This window comes from Heptranchias perlo, chromosome 4, assembly GCF_035084215.1.
Source record: "Heptranchias perlo isolate sHepPer1 chromosome 4, sHepPer1.hap1, whole genome shotgun sequence".
Classification (NCBI taxonomy): Eukaryota; Metazoa; Chordata; class Chondrichthyes; order Hexanchiformes; family Hexanchidae; genus Heptranchias; species Heptranchias perlo.
The window spans coordinates 21,568,262-21,584,191 of record NC_090328.1 but is presented as its reverse complement, the minus strand read 5'-3'; the positions used below and the strand labels follow the sequence as shown (position 1 = coordinate 21,584,191).

The 15,930-nt window shown below is 43.3% G+C and overlaps 1 protein-coding gene across 3 annotated transcripts in view; it reads right to left on the bottom strand.

The window, feature by feature from the left end:
• LOC137320758 (protein WWC2-like) overlaps positions 1-15,930 on the bottom strand; it is a 215,038-nt gene that overhangs the window by 105,765 nt on the left and 93,343 nt on the right. The window contains exon 1 of one of the 3 annotated variants that reach the window (XM_067982541.1): positions 1,956-2,037. The exons of the other annotated variants lie outside the window; for them this stretch is intronic. The gene's annotated coding sequence lies outside the window, so the exon portion shown is untranslated. Of the gene's footprint in view, positions 1-1,955; positions 2,038-15,930 lie in introns of those variants that run through there. 3 annotated transcript variants of the gene reach the window in all.

The following is a 15,930-nucleotide window of genomic DNA, read 5'->3' as shown; positions in this document are numbered from 1 at the left end:
TCTTCAACCAACAAAAACAGGTTACAGATATCAGTGTTTGTGAGATCTTGCTGTGTGCAGATTGACCGCAGTGTTTGTACTTCAGAAGTAATTCATTGCATGCAAAGCACTTTGGGATGTCCTGAGGATGTGATCAAACACAGCATAGATGCAAATTCTCTCTTTCACTTTCTTACAAGTGACCTTGGTACCCAGTGCTAGGGAGTGAAAAAAACCAGCCAAGACTTCCCGTTCCCACCCCTGATTACCGTCTGTCAAGTGACCCCTGCTGGAAGGGCAAGTGTGGGTGGATGAGCAAAGGACCAGGCTCTGCTGTGATGCCCCATTCAATGAAGTAACACTCACACATGAAGACTAGCGCTTAAGTGGGGTATTGGAGGGCTGCTGGTGCTTGTAGAATTGGGCCTCAGTAAGAATCAGTGCCCTCAGCAGAGGAAGAGAAAAGGTTGGAGGGGGAAATTACAACAAGTGACCGTGACTGAATGACCCCCCCCCCACCTTACACTTAAGTTGTAGAGGCGCTGACTGAATAATGACAAGAATTTATAGTGCGAGTCGGGGCAGTTTCCTCTTGATACAATCCACTACACATGTGTCCAAACTAAGCCAAGATTTCCGTAGAATTCCCTTTCTGGAGAGTGAATGACCGTCTCTCCTGATTAACTTCACAGAGAGATTTACGCCCTGCAGCAGCCTGGGAGACAGCAGCATCACTCCTTCCTTTCAGGAATGAGAGAAATTATTTCTGTTGGCTGCCAGACAACATATAAATCTTGTTCACAAGACACAGCTTACTGCCACCACCAATACGGTTACACACTGTCGGTGACAAATTTACCTCCCAATATAAGGACGTCTATTGCAGTAAATCACAGTTCAGCTCTAATACAAATTGCGTACAAGGCTGCTCGACTGCAATCTCAGACACTAACAGAAACATACAAGCTGGATTTTTAAACATTCAGTCACAGACCTTCATCCGTGGCACAGCTGCTAAGTGGTGTAGACTATACTGACGAGGAAGGTCCCGAGTTTTGATCTGAGTTAGCTGATCTCAGCCGGGGAAGCAGTTGGGGTGCCTACAATTGGCCTCAGTATCACTGGGATAGGGGGAAAGGGGCAACAAAAAAATCTGAGCTCCTGATCATGAACCAGGAACTCCTGCTGAAAGCGTCGGTGAGGGGAGATGGTGAGGCCCTTCACAACCGAGTAACCTGTGGACACTCACTGCTTAAGCGCACACGAAAAGAATAGGTGGGTGAAGTACCATAGAACTGCACCCAGCCTGAGTCAACACCTTCAGGAGAGGAGGGGGGAGAACATGACAATCGGCAAAGAACTCGCATTTATGCAAATACACTGCCTGGAAGGGTGGTGGAAGCAGATGCAATAGTTACTTTCAAAAGGGAATTGGATATTTACTTAAAAAGGAAAAATTTACAGGGCTATGGGGAAAAAGCAGGGTAGTGGGACTGATTGGACAGCTCTTTCAATGAGCCAGCACAGGCACAATGGGCCGAATGGCCCCCTTCTGTGCTGTAAGATTATATGATTCTATTTAATGAAGCACTTTTTCCATGTCCTTTGAATGCCCCAAAATATTTCACAACCAATGAATTACGTTTGAAGTGCTGTCACTATTATATATGATTTGTACACCCACAAATCGCAAATGACAGGCACCCCGAATGGCATGAGCGGCCTTATTGCTGTGGAAATGAGCAAACCCTCCCTCAGGTGGAAGGTTCACTGGGTTCAGTGGCAGAGATTCCCAACGAGCACAATCCCAGTGTAATTGCTGGCATCACTGGCCCGCAGCTTTTCAAGGCCTCTCGCTCTCTCTAAGGGTTCTATATAAATCATGCCTCTTTCCTTCCTGCACCCTTCTGGCACACAGTGGCCAGTGGCAATACTGTGACAGCACTCACACAACGTTTTATTTATTTGTTTCTCACCTGTACCTTATTTCCTCTACATTGACTCCCCGCTGCCTTCAGCCGCCGACATGCTGCAGGCCTTCGGAGTGAGTGAGACTATCCAGCCTACAGGCTCCTTCTTGTTCACAGTCAATGGTTTCGTAAGTGGCTGGCAACGAAGCATGCTTCTGCTTGGCAGCAATGCTCACACTGGACTTTCTCTGCTACCACAACGTGCCCCATCCAGCAGCGAAACTCAATGACCCGCTGAGAAAAATACAGTTGAAGTAACAGTCTGGTTGGTGGTCTAAAGGCCTGCCACTATCCAGCTACCAGGTGAACTGAGATTTTTTCTCTCGAAAAACTCTATAAAAGTTGGCGCTGCATTAGGGTAAAAACAGGGACTGAAACAGCACAGAAGCACTATGGTTTCCTTTCATTTAGCTGAAATGATAGACATTAATTAATATTGGAATGGCGGTCCCTCCTGTAAGAAATTTCTGTTGGTTACTATAGCGACTGATTATACATGGTGTGCTACAGGAACAGTCTTTGCAATCCTCACATTGTTTCCACTGAAGCGTAAGGTGGAAACAATGTCAGTTTGGATTGGAAAGTATGTAATTTTTGTGAGCTTCGTGCATTGGTTGGTGCCGTGGGTACAGGCGGAGCCGGCGGGTCCAAGGTTTTCCACATCAGATCTGATCATTTGGTTTACAAGACTCTTTTGAATTGAGCTGTTGTCCTCCTTCATTCCACTGCTGGCTCCATCCCAGTGCATTTCGATACTTTTAGAATCCGAGGCAGTTTTGGTCGTGTTTGGATTCAGGGTGTCCCTTAGAAACACTCCCGTGTTCAAATCAAATTGCAATGATAAATATTTAAGTGATACATATACAGCGAGTTATGAAGAATAACCAGCCCAGCCACAGGCATTTTGGCTCTGCTGCAAGTACGGATACAAATAACTTCACTTTCAATAATCTTTTAGGGGGATTAGTTTTCAAGTGCTGTTTTGTTTGTGGTGAGGCCTATTTCTCAAACATAAAATTCACTTCATTGGGACAACTCTTGTTTACAGTGCTGGTAACATAAGCCATGACCTACAAAGTCCCTGACTGTAACAAAATAACATTAGAAAAAAAGTTTTCAAAAAATATATCCAGTAATGGGGAGTATTTGGTGGTAGGTTTGCTTTTACGAAAAGAGTCTTCACTGAAAAGTTCCAGTTAAATGCCGAAGAAAGATATTTAATCTTACTGGCAGTTCTCTTGGTGGTGTCACTCATACGGTGTCAGAGGATCCATTGCTACATAGGTGCAGAAGCGTTCCTCTACGTAGCACACAGTGTATTTTTCTGGTGCTAAGTTGCCTGTCCCTTTGAGACCACAGGGTCTAATTTGCTATTAAAGACCAGGACTTCACCTGACGAAGGAGCAAAGCTCCGAAAGCTTGTGATTTCAACTAAAGCTGTTGGACTATAACCTGGTGTTGTGCGACTCCTTACATTTGCCATTAAAGGGTACACCCTAAGGTCAATTAGAGGATAAGTGTATCCTGTAGTGAATTAGAGGCTAATTGTTTCACTGGATAACAGCTACTTTAATCCCCTAGCTTTTCCTGAAAGTCAGAAAATGGCAGTGAGAGTTGATCAGCTTTCTTTCTTCATTGAGTTACATTGTGCCTACAGAACAGAAACAGGCCATTCGGTCCAGCTGATCTGTGCCAGCGTTTATGCTCCACACGAGCCTCCTCCCTCCCTACTTCATCTAACCCTATCAGCATATCCTTCTACTCCTTTCTCCCTCATGTGCTTATCTTGCTTCCCCTTAAATGCATCTACGCTATTTGCCTCAACTACTCCTTGTGGTAGGGCGTTCCACATTCTTACCATTCTTTGGGTAAAGAAGTTTCTTTTTTTAATACCTATCTTAATACTGTTTTAATCTGACACCTGAAGTGTGATGGACATATCTCAAAACTTTAATAAATATATACTAGCAGGTCTCCTGTAGCATTGCTCATGGTAAGTTGGATGATGCCAAAATCAAAGTCACAATTGACAGCCTATGTGACTATGACCATGGTACGCTGTCCCTCCTCGAGCTTCTCGGCCTGTCTGCAGCCTTTGACACGGTTGACCACACCATCCTTCTCCAACGCCTCTCCTCCGTTGTCCAGCTGAGTGGGACTGCCCTCACCTGATCCCACTCTTATCGATCCAGTCACAGCCAGAGAATCTCCTGCAATGGCTTCTCTTCCCACCGTTACCTCTGGAGTCCCTCAAGGATCTATCCTTGGCCCCCTCCTATTTCTCATCTACATGCTGCCCCTCAGCAACATCATCTGAAAACACCACATCAGGTTCACTGATGGCACCCACCTCTACCTCACCTACACCTCTCTCGACCCCTCCACTGCCTCCATGTTGTCAGCCTGCTTGTCCAACATCCAGTCCTGGATGAACGGAAATTTCCTCCAATTAAACACAATTGTATTTGAAATATAAGTTGAATAGTATAATTTTTCAATACGTGATTTCATCCCATTTGACAACAGAGAAAATATATTTAAATAATTCTAAAACAGAACATTTTAAGAAGACAAGTGAGGAAATAGGTTCTTTAGCTTTTTTTAATGCAGTAAAGAAAGAAAGACTTGCATTTATATGGCACCTTTCTTGACTTCAGATTGTCCAAAACCGCTTTATAGCCAATTAAATACTTTTGAACTGTAGTCGATGTTGTAATTTAGAAAACTTGGCAAGCAATTTGCGCACAGCAAGGTCCCATAAGCAGCAATGAATAAATTATTAGATCATCTGTTTTTAGATGTTGGTCAAGGGATAAATGTTGGCCAGGACACCTGCTCTACTTCAAATAGTGCCACAGAATCTTTTACATCCACCTGAGAGGGAAGACGGGGCCTCAGTTAAATGTCTCATCCGAAAGGCGGCACCTCCGACAGTGCAGCACTCCCTCAGTATTGCACTGAAGTGCCAGCTTAGATTATGTGCTCAAGTGTCTGGAGTGGAGCTTGAACCCACGACTTCAGCTCAGAAGCAAAGTTGCTACTGACTGAGGCACTGCTGACAGCTCTTGTATATTTGTCCTCCAGTCTAGAGGACACGCCCTTCAATTTTCTACCCAAAGTTATTAGGTTTTATCTTAAACACTGTTTAGCAAATATTCTACATTGTCAAGCCATGCTGAATTGACATGACTTCAGTATAAGTTCATGTTCCCTCTGTCAGAGTATATATCAGAGTATTTGAAATGTAAATTGAAGAGTTTAATTATTCAGTGGCGGTGGATAGTTAAAACAAGGATGATGGAGTATATTTTATATCAACATCTGGTTTAACCATTATTAGTAAATTGTTCTAACATGATAAAACTACACCAGCACCTGAGTCAAATGTTAACATCGATCTATCTGCCATACCTTACTGCACATCCAGTGTTTAGGATGAATCTTAAAAAGTAATATATTTCATTCTAATACATCACCATGTGCCCGTTCTTTATTTGACACTGAGTTTCAGCAAGTTATTCAACTATGGAGGGCATCACACTCAGCTCAAACCTGTATTCACCGGACGTCCACACACACAAACAAAACTCACTGGATAGCAGTCAGGGCCAATTTTTTCCCCCTTTTGGCACAGGGACACTGAAGACCAAGATCAGCCAACTCGGTCAGCATGGATCCGGGGTAGAACCTGGGACCGCCTTGGTCATTGTGGTTCAGAACCACATCAGATGGTGTTTTTACTCACGAGGCCTTTCAAAGAGCTCCCGAAGGTTAAGGTTAATGCCTGTGAGCTGAAAGCAGCCTGGTAACTCCAATGCTAGAGGGCTGAGCTTTGCATTAAGAAGACCATTGATCAAATCACTGTCAGGACAGCATGGTTGTCACCCTCAGTAACTAATGGAGCTGGAGGGGAGGGGAAAGTTGGAGGGGGGGAAAATTACCAAAAAAATAAACAAAAGGAAAAACTCCAAGTCTGCATGACTCCTGAAAACTGTCGAAGAGGTTCAGCAAACTGTACTATGATCTGCATTCCTTTCAGGTGGATTAAAACATCCTTTATTCTGTTGACATCTGGTATGTTACACTTGACCTGCCTTTGAACCTTCTCAAAGGCAGCTCACCTCCTGGTGACTCAACCAAGCAGAATTCTTGGTAACAATGCTTCAGAATCCATCTACCGAAACTTTCAGCCCGTCAAAGCAGGGAGGCCAATACTGTATGAAAAAAACATCCCAAAAGGAGAAAAAGTCTGCAATACCTCTTTACAATGAGACCATTATACAAACTAACAGCACACCTTTTTTTAAATTCGTTCACGGGATGTGGGCGTCGCTGGCAAGGCCGGCATTTATTGCCCATCCCTAATTGCCCTCGAGAAGGTGGTGGTGAGCCGCCTTCTTGAACCGCTGCAGTCCGTGTGGTGAAGGTTCTCCCACAGTGCTGTTAGGAAGGGAGTTCCAGGATTTTGACCCAGCGACAATGAAGGAACGGCGATATATTTCCTTGATGATATAGCAAACTTTGCTTCCCAAATTAAACACAGGGGGCAAAAATTCTTTCAAGTGGATTGTTCATTCAGCATTTTTTGTGAATTTCTTGAACCTTACCCCAGTGTTGTCATTCAGATTTTAAGCAAGCCTGATGATGCTCACGTGAAGTTTTACTGTCATACTGTGGGCATTTTAATACCCAGTAACACAATTATATATTTCGTCCTTCCAAATTTGGGTTGTGCAATACTGGCAGTGCTAATGGTGGCAGAAAATTGAGGCGATGAATTAGAAGTATCTCACATAGGTATTAGACAGCATTAAAGCAAATAGTGTTAACTCTGATTTGTTCTATTGCCATCACTACATCAAATAAGCCTAGTAACAACACTGCTACACAATAGTCCGAGCCCGCATGCAGCAAGACCTGGACAACATCCAGGCTAGAGCTGATAAGTGGCAAGTAACATTCGCGCCAGATCAGTATCAGGCAATGACCATCTCCAACAAGAGAGAGTCTAACCACCTCCCTGTGACATTCAACGGCATTAACATCATCGAATCCTCCACCATCAACATCCTGGGAGTCACCACTGACCAGAAACTTAACTGGACCAGCAACGTAAATACTGTGGCTACAAGACCAGGTCAGAGGCTGGGTATTCTGTGGTGAGTGACTCACCTCCTGACTCCCCAAAGCCTTTCCACCATCTACAAGGCACAAGTCAGGAGTGTGATGGAATACTCTCCACTTGCCTGGATGAGTGCAGCTCCAACAACACTCAAGAAGCTCGACACCATCCAGGACAAAGCAGCCCGCTTGATTGGCACCCCATCCACCACCCTAAACATTCACTCCCTTCACCACCGGCGCACCGTGGCTGCAGCGTGTACCATCCACAGGATGCACTGCAGCAACCCTCGCCAAGGCTTCTTCGACAGCACCTCTCAAACCCATGACCTCTACCACCTAGAAGGACAAGGGCAGCAGGCACATGGGAACAACACCACCTGCACGTTCCCCTCCAAGTCACACACCATCCCGACTTGGAAATATATTGCTGTTCCTTCATCGTCGCTGGGTCAAAATCCTGGAACTCCCTACCTAACAGAACTGTGGGAGAACCTTCACCACATGGACTGCAGCGGTTCAAGAAGGCGGCACACCACCACCTTCTCAAGGGCAATTAGGGATGGGCAATAAATGCTGGCCTTGCCAGTGATGCCCACATCCCATGAACGAATAAAAAAAAGTTTGGCTGGCATACCACAAAAGTACATTTGAAGAACTATTAATCATTTTAGTTAACTCTCCCATACATTATGAAAGGCACAACTGCAATAGCATGGACTACACATAACTATATTTACCCAACAGTACTGACTACAGCAGGATAAAAATGACTACCATTCCAAGATAGCACCCAACAGGGTGGGTAGCTAAGGTGACCCTTTATCTTTTGGTTCTTGGACCCCTTCCTCATGTAAATATCAACACAAGCTCACTTCAAGATGACTGTGTGTTGCACATGCCCCATTCACTACTGAAACCTGGGCTCAAATCTAGCCCAGACCGATGGATTGAAAGTTATCTCTCTGCTGGCTGTAATTGTCACAGCTAAAATGGGCTTGAATATTCTCAATGCAGTTTCTATTAGGTGCAAGCCCACAGCACAAAACTTCCTCTATGTAGCACTCAATTGGCAATAATAGGACTGGCTGATATTCAGGCTAAGGGTTGTTGAGGTAGACTAAAGTAGCTTTACTTTGCAGCTAGTTGTGGTAAAACTTGACCTGAGAGTGCTTGGTACCAACACCATGAGAGACAAAATTGGAAAATCTGTTCCATTCCCCAGCGCAGATACAAAGTTTACCCCAAACAGTTTAAAAGAAAAACAGAAGCCTTTGTAGAAAAAAAATGTAAGACTTATAATGAAATGGTTAAAAGTGTGACCTTGAGCCTCTTGTGCCTATCATTGTGAAGCCACTGTAAGTGCCTTTGCTTCTATTAAGCTGCCTGTGATACTCAAGTCAGAATGCAGGTGAACAGGAATATACAGACACCATCTCCTCAGCCCACCCACGTTGATAATAGTAACCCTGGCAGAATACCAAGAATGCTACTCCACTTTCAATCAAACAAAAGTTCAAAACGGCCAGCAGTTACAGGAATACATTCATGTTGATCAGGTCAAATTGAGATTACACAAACTATGCTGCCAAATTGAATAACCAACTTACAAAATGGGCACATTTATTTTAAAATACACCTTGAATCCATGAAAGAAAAACCAAAATACTTCTTTTCCATTTTAGATGAATATCATTTTCAAACTTGTTTTTATATTTTAAAAAATAGGTTAGCAAACAACTACTAATTTATACAGCTTGGCACGGCTGGTTGTCAATCATTTGTGATATCACGTGTGGGATTAAGTTTGTTAATCTGACAGAAAAAACGGCAGATGAAAGCTACACGTTAAGAAACTCAACCCATGGAAACGACAAAATTTAGTCGTGTTGATGATTCCAGTATAGTGTAGTGCACAATAGGCCCTTTTTAAACATAGTTTAATAATTATCTTCTATTATGGACTTTGCAGCGATAAATGGAGACTACCTCCCGGAGTCTACAGCACCTCGTGTACCTCACAAGCACTGGCATGTAGCAAATTACCTCAACATTCTGAAAATTACTGCCACGCATAGTTTTCCCATTCACAACTGGCAAAACCTTTCGGTAAGAAATACGCTGTTGAGTTGTCGTGAGGGATCAGGACCTTGAGGAAGCTTTCACTTCCAAGAGATCCCAGCCAGCTCTGATTCATAGCCAGGCATAATGGCACTTGGTGATACATAATTTGCAACAAATATATATTCCTTTAAGGCACAAAAACCCAACCGGAAAAATGGTCCAACTGTAGCAAACAAGAGAAATTAAAGATAGTATTAAATCAAAGAAAGAGGGATATAAAGTTGTCAGAAAAAGCAGTAAGCCTGAGGATTGGGAGCATTTTAGAATTCAGCAAAGGAGGACCAAGAAATTGATAAAGAAAGGGAAAATAGAAAATGAGCGTAAACTAGCGAGAAACATAAAATCGGACTGTAAAAGCTTCTATTGTTATGTAAAAAGGAAAAGACTGGTGAAGGCAAATGTGGGTCCCTTACAGAAGACACAAAAAACCTCCCAGAAATACTAGAGAACCAAGGGTCTGGCGAGAATGAGGAACTGAAAGCAATTAGTATTAGTAAAAAAAATAGTACTAGAGAAATTAATGGGACTAAAAGTCGATAAATTCCAAGGACCTGATGATCTACATCCCAGGGTTTTGAAAGAGGTGGCTATAGAGATAGTGGATGCATTGGTTGTCATCTTCCAAAATTCTATAGATTCTGGTTCCTGCAGATTGAAGGGTAGCAAATGTAACATCACTATTTAAGAAAGGAGGGGGAGAGAAAACAGGGAAATTCAGACCTGTTAGCCTAACATCAGTAGTAGGGAATATGCTAGAATCTATTATAAAGGATGTGATAACAGGATATTTAGAAAATAATAATAATAGGATTTGGCAGAGTCAACATGGATTTATGAAAGGGATGGGTAATAAATGCCGGCCTCGCCAGCGACGCCCACATCCCATGAACGAATAAAAAAAAAATCATGTTTGACAAACCTATTGGAGTTCTTTGAGGATGTAACTAGTAGAATAGATAAGGGGGAACCAGTGGATGTGGTGTATTTGGATTTTCAGAAGGCTTTCAATAAGGTCCCACACAGTAGATTGGTGAACAAAGTTAGAGCACATGGAATTAAGAATGCATTGCAGTGCAGTGAGGAATACTGACATGGATTGAAAATTGGTTAACTGCCAGAAAACAGAGAGTAGGAATAAATGGGTCTTTTTCAGGTTGACAGACTGTGACTAGTGGGGTACCGCAAGGATTGGTGCTTGGGCCTCAGCTATTTACAATCTATATCAATGAATTGGATGAGGGGACCAAATATAATATTTCCAAGTTTGCTGATGACACAAAACTAGGTGGGAATGTGAGTAGTGAGGAGGATGCAAAGAGGCTTCAAAGGGATACAGACAGGCAAGAACATGGCAGATGGAATATAATATGGAAAAATGTGAAGTTATCCACTTTGGTAGGAAAAACAGAAATGCAGAGTATTTTTTAAATGGTGAGAGATTGGGAAATGTTGATGTTCAAAGGGACCTGGGTGTCCTTGTACATGAGTCACTGAAAGCTAACATGCAGGTGCAGCAAACAATTAGGAAGGCAAATGGTATGTTGGCCTTTATCTCAAGAGGATTTGAGTACAGGAGTAAAGATATCTTACTGCAATTATATAGGGCCTTGGTGAGAATGCATCTGAAATATTGTGTACAATTTTGGTCTCCTTACCTAAGAAAAGATATACTTGCCATAGAGGGAGTGCAACGAAGGTTCACCAGACTGATTCCTGGGATAGCGGGATTGTGGTATGAGGAAAGATTGAGTCGACTGAGCCTGTATTCTCTAGAGTTTAGAAGAATGAGCGGTGATCTCATTGAAACATACAAAATTCTTACAGGGCTCGACAGGGTAGATGCAAGGTGGATGTTTCCCCTGGCTAGGAAGTCTAGAACCAGGGGTCACAGTCTCAGAATAAGGGGTAGGCCATTTAGGACTGAGATGAGGAGAAATTTCTTCACTCAGAGGGTGGTGAATCTTTGGAATTCTCTATCCCAGAGGCTGTGGAGCCTCAGTCATTGAGTACATTCAAAACAGAGATTGATAGATTTCTAGATATCAAAAAGTTAGTATGCAGGTGCAGCAGGTGATCAAGAAGGCCAACGGAATGTTGGCTTTTATTGCTAGGGGGATAGAATATAAAAACAGGGAGGTATTGCTGCAGTTATATAAGGTATTGGTGAGACCGCACCTGGAATACTGCATACAGTTTTGGTGTCCATACTTAAGAAAAGACATACTTGCTCTCGAGGCAGTACAAAGAAGGTTCACTCGGTTAATCCCGGGGATGAGGGGGCGGACATATGAGGAGAGGTTGAGTAGATTGGGACTCTACTCATTGGAGTTCAGAAGAATGAGAGGCGATCTTATTGAAACATATAAGATTGTGAAGGGGCTTGATCGGGTGGATGCGGTAAGGATGTTCCCAAGGATGGGTGAAACTAGAACTTGGGGGCATAATCTTAGAATAAGGGGCTGCTCTTTCAAAACTGAGATGAGGAGAAACTTCTTCACTCAGAGGGTAGTAGGTCTGTGGAATGTGCTGCCCCAGGAAGCTGTGGAAGCTACATCACTAAATAAATTTAAAACAGAAATAGACAGTTTCCTAGAAGTAAAGGGAATTAGGGGTTACGGGGAGCGGGCAGGAAATTGGACATGAATTTAGATTTGAGGTTAGGATCAGATCAGCCATGATCTTATTGAATGGCGGAGCAGGCTCGAGGTGCCGATTGGCCTACTCCTGCTCCTATTTCTTATGTTCTTATGTTCTTATGTATGGGGATGGTGCAGGAAAATGACGTTGAGGTAGAAGATCAGCCATGATCTTGTTGAATGGCTTGAGGGGCCAGATGGCCTACTCCTGCTCCTATTTCTTATGTGATCGGGGTCCTGCCCAATGTGTGCAACTGAAGGGGAGACAGAAGAGAAACAGAAAGGAAAGAGCAGAAACACAGCAGAGTGTGAGAGAGCAGAGAGAGAGAGAAAGTAAAACGCTAAGAATAATGAAAGTTGGGACAGACAGAAAGAAAGTGTGTGAGAAAGAGCAAGTGCAGTGAGGAAGACTAAGCATGTAACGAGTGTAAGAAAGGCTTTTTAATTATCCACAAGGCCATCTTTTCAGATGAATACTTGACAATAGGGCCACTGTGTTACCTTATCCTCAATATTAGTTTTAAAATCCCCCCTACTCAAATCTGGTTCTTAGGTATATAATAATTTGGTAGTGTATTTTATGCTAAATGTATAATTGTGTAGTCAATCTCCATTTCTACCAATGGAAATAGTAATTCTTAATATATTTTGTTGTTTTTTCCCATAATTTTCTACCCTTCACTCCGGAACGCATAGAAACCTTGCTGAATTTGGTTTCATGGGCATTGGATGTTCTCTTTTACCTCCCCAGAGGGGCCACTATGCATGTGTGAACCTTGACAGTGTGTGGGCAGGCTCAGGGATATGGGGGTGGAAATGGGGACCCATGACAACCAAGCCGAATCCTGTCCTCACCCAACACCAACACACATACACTTCTAGTAGAGGTCACGGAATAGTGATCTGCAGTGGGTTTTTCTGCTAGCGGGTAGCTAATTGTAGCATCCCTATTAGTTAATCAGCATAGACCAGGGATCGAAACTAGGATCCTTCTGGTCTGTATGGCTCTGCTACTTGCTAGATAATCTCACGCAGTTACTGGAAGAGCTCATGTATTTCTTTGAGCTGAAGAAAAATCACAGTTTAAGCTCTGGAGAATGATAGGTCTGGCCCAAAAGTTAAAATTCTAAATTGGGGAAAGGCCAATTTTGATGGTATTAGACAGGAACTTTCAGAAGTTGATTGGGAGAGTCTGTTGGCAGGCAAAGGGACGTCTGGTAAGTGGGAGGCTTTCAAAAGTGTGTTAACCAGGGTTCAGAGTAAGCACATTCCTTATAAAGTGAAGGGCAAGGCTGGTAGAAGTAGGGAACCTTGGATGACTCGGGAGATTGAGGCCCTAGTCAAAAAGAAGAAGGAGGCATATGACATGCATAGGCAGCTGGGATCAAGTGGATCCCTTGAAGAGTATAGAGAGTGCCGGAGTAGAGTTAAGAGAGAAATCAGGAGGGCAAAAAGGGGACATGAGATTGCTTTGGCAGATAAGGCAAAGGAGAATCCAAAGAGCTTCTACAAATACATAAAGGGCAAAAGAGTAACTAGGGAGAGAGTAGGGCCTCTTAAGGATCAACAAGGTCATCTATGTGCGGAACCACAAGAGATGGGTGAGATCCTAAATGAATATTTCACATCGGTATTTACGGTTGAGAAAGGCATGGATGTTAGGGAACTTGGGGAAATAAATAGTGATGTCTTGAGGAGTGTACATATTACAGAGAGGGAGGTGCTGGAAGTCTTAACGCGCATCAAGGTAGATAAATCTCCGGGACCTGATGAAATGTATCCCAGGACGTTATGGGAGGTTAGGGAGGAAATTGCGGGTCCCCTAGCAGAGATATTTGAATCATCGACAGCGACAGGTGAGGTGCCTGAAGATTGGAGGGTAGCAAATGTTGTGCCTTTGTTTAAGAAGGGAGGCAGGGAAAAGCCTGGGAACTACAGACCGGTGAGCCTGACATCGGTAGTGGGTAAGTTGTTAGAGGGTATTCTGAGGGACAGGATCTACAGGCATTTGGAGAGGCAGGGACTGATCAGGAACAGTCAGCATGGTTTTGTGAGAGGAAAATCATGACTCACGAATTTGATTGAGTATTTTGAAGGGGTAACCAAGAAGATAGATGAGGGCTGTGCAGTAGACGTGGTCTACATGGACTTTAGCAAAGCCTTTGACAAGGTACCGCATGGTAGGTTGTTACATAATGTTAAATCTCACGGGATCCAAGGTGAGGTAGCCAATTGGATACAAAATTGGCTTGACGACAGAAGACAGAGGGTGGTTGTAGAGGGTTGTTTTTCAAACTGGAGGCCTGTGACCAGGGGTGTGCCTCAGGGATCGGTGCTGGGTCCGCTGTTATTTGTTATTTATATTAATGATTTGGATGAGAATTTAGGAGGCATGGTTAGTAAGTTTGCAGATGACACCAAGATTGGTGGCATTGTGGACAGTGAAGAAGGTTATCTAGGATTGCAACGGGATCTTGATAAATTGGGCCAGTGGGCCGATGAATGGCAGATGGAGTTTAATTTAGATAAATGTGAGGTGATGCATTTTGGTAGATCGAATCGGGCCAGGACCTACTCCGTTAATGGTAGGGCGTTGGGGAGAGTTATAGAACAAAGAGATCTAGGAGTACAGGTTCATAGCTCCTTGAAAGTGGAGTCACAGGTGGATAGGGTGGTGAAGAAGGCATTCGGCATGCTTGGTTTCATTGGTCAGAACATTGAATACAGGAGTTGGGATGTCTTGTTGAAGTTGTACAAGACATTAGTAAGGCCACACTTGGAATACTGTGTACAGTTCTGGTCACCCTATTATAGAAAGGATATTATTAAACTAGAAAGAGTGCAGAAAAGATTTACTAGGATGCTACCGGGACTTGATGGTTTGACTTATAGGGAGAGGTTGGAAAGACTGAGGTTTTTTTCCCTGGAGAGTAGGAGGTTTAGGGATGATCTTATAGAAGTCTATAAAATAATGAGGGGCATAGATAAGGTAGATAGTCAAAATCTTTTCCCAAAGGTAGGGGAGTCTATAACGAGGGGGCATAGATTTAAGGTGAGAGGGGAGAGATACAAAAGGGTCCAGAGGGGCAATTTTTTCACTCAAAGGGTGGTGAGTGTCTGGAACGAGCTGCCAGAGGCAGTAGTAGAGGCGGGTACAATTTTGTCTTTTAAAAAGCATTTGGACAGTTACATGGGTAAGATGGGTATAGACGGATATGGGCCAAGTGCAGGCAATTGGGACTAGCTTAGTGGTATAAACTGGGCGACATGGACATGTTGGGCCGAAGGGCCTGTTTCCATGTTGTAAACTTCTATGATTCTATGATTCTATGATTCTTTACACAGTTAAACAGGAGGACTGTGACAGCCAGGGTTGGTGCTCCAACACACTATGCTACAGAGTGGAAGGATTCAGATCTGCAATCCTTTGATTTGACGCTGGAAGCTCCGGATATAAATTATCTAAATTTCCTTAGTAAATAAAAATGCCCCATGCACATTCTGCATATAGTCTTATGAACCTGCGCTGACAGTGAACGGGATTCCTCACTGACAATACAAACTCTTAAAATTATCCCCTCCCTCCGATCGTTTACAGAATTGCAATATATGAACTTTGAACGGAGAATGCAAACAGCATGATGGAAGTACGAAAGCTAAAACAGATTTTTATTTGCATTAACTAAATAAACTTTAAAAAATGTAAACTTGCTTTTAAAATTATGCCCAATGCTGCACAGTCTTCAAGCAGTCTTCCTATGACAGTGCTAAACTGATTACAGCATAATGTCACACCAGTGGAGAGAAATCGTGATCTTAATCAGCCCGTCAAAGAAAGGCTTACCAGTAAAGGTGAGCTGCTTCTCCAGAAGGAGGGGAAAAATTCAGAGGGGGGGGGGTTAAACCTGGTCTGTTCTGGCACATCTCGTGGTGATGATTAACTAATAGGGATGCTGCAGTTAGCTACCCACTAGCAGAAAAACCCACTGCAGAGTGCGGTTAGCAGGAGGTCTAAGAGTAGATCACTGGTGTACCAGTAATGATTCAAACAAGACGACAAGATAACTACTTATACTTATAATCGCACTTTAACATAGCGC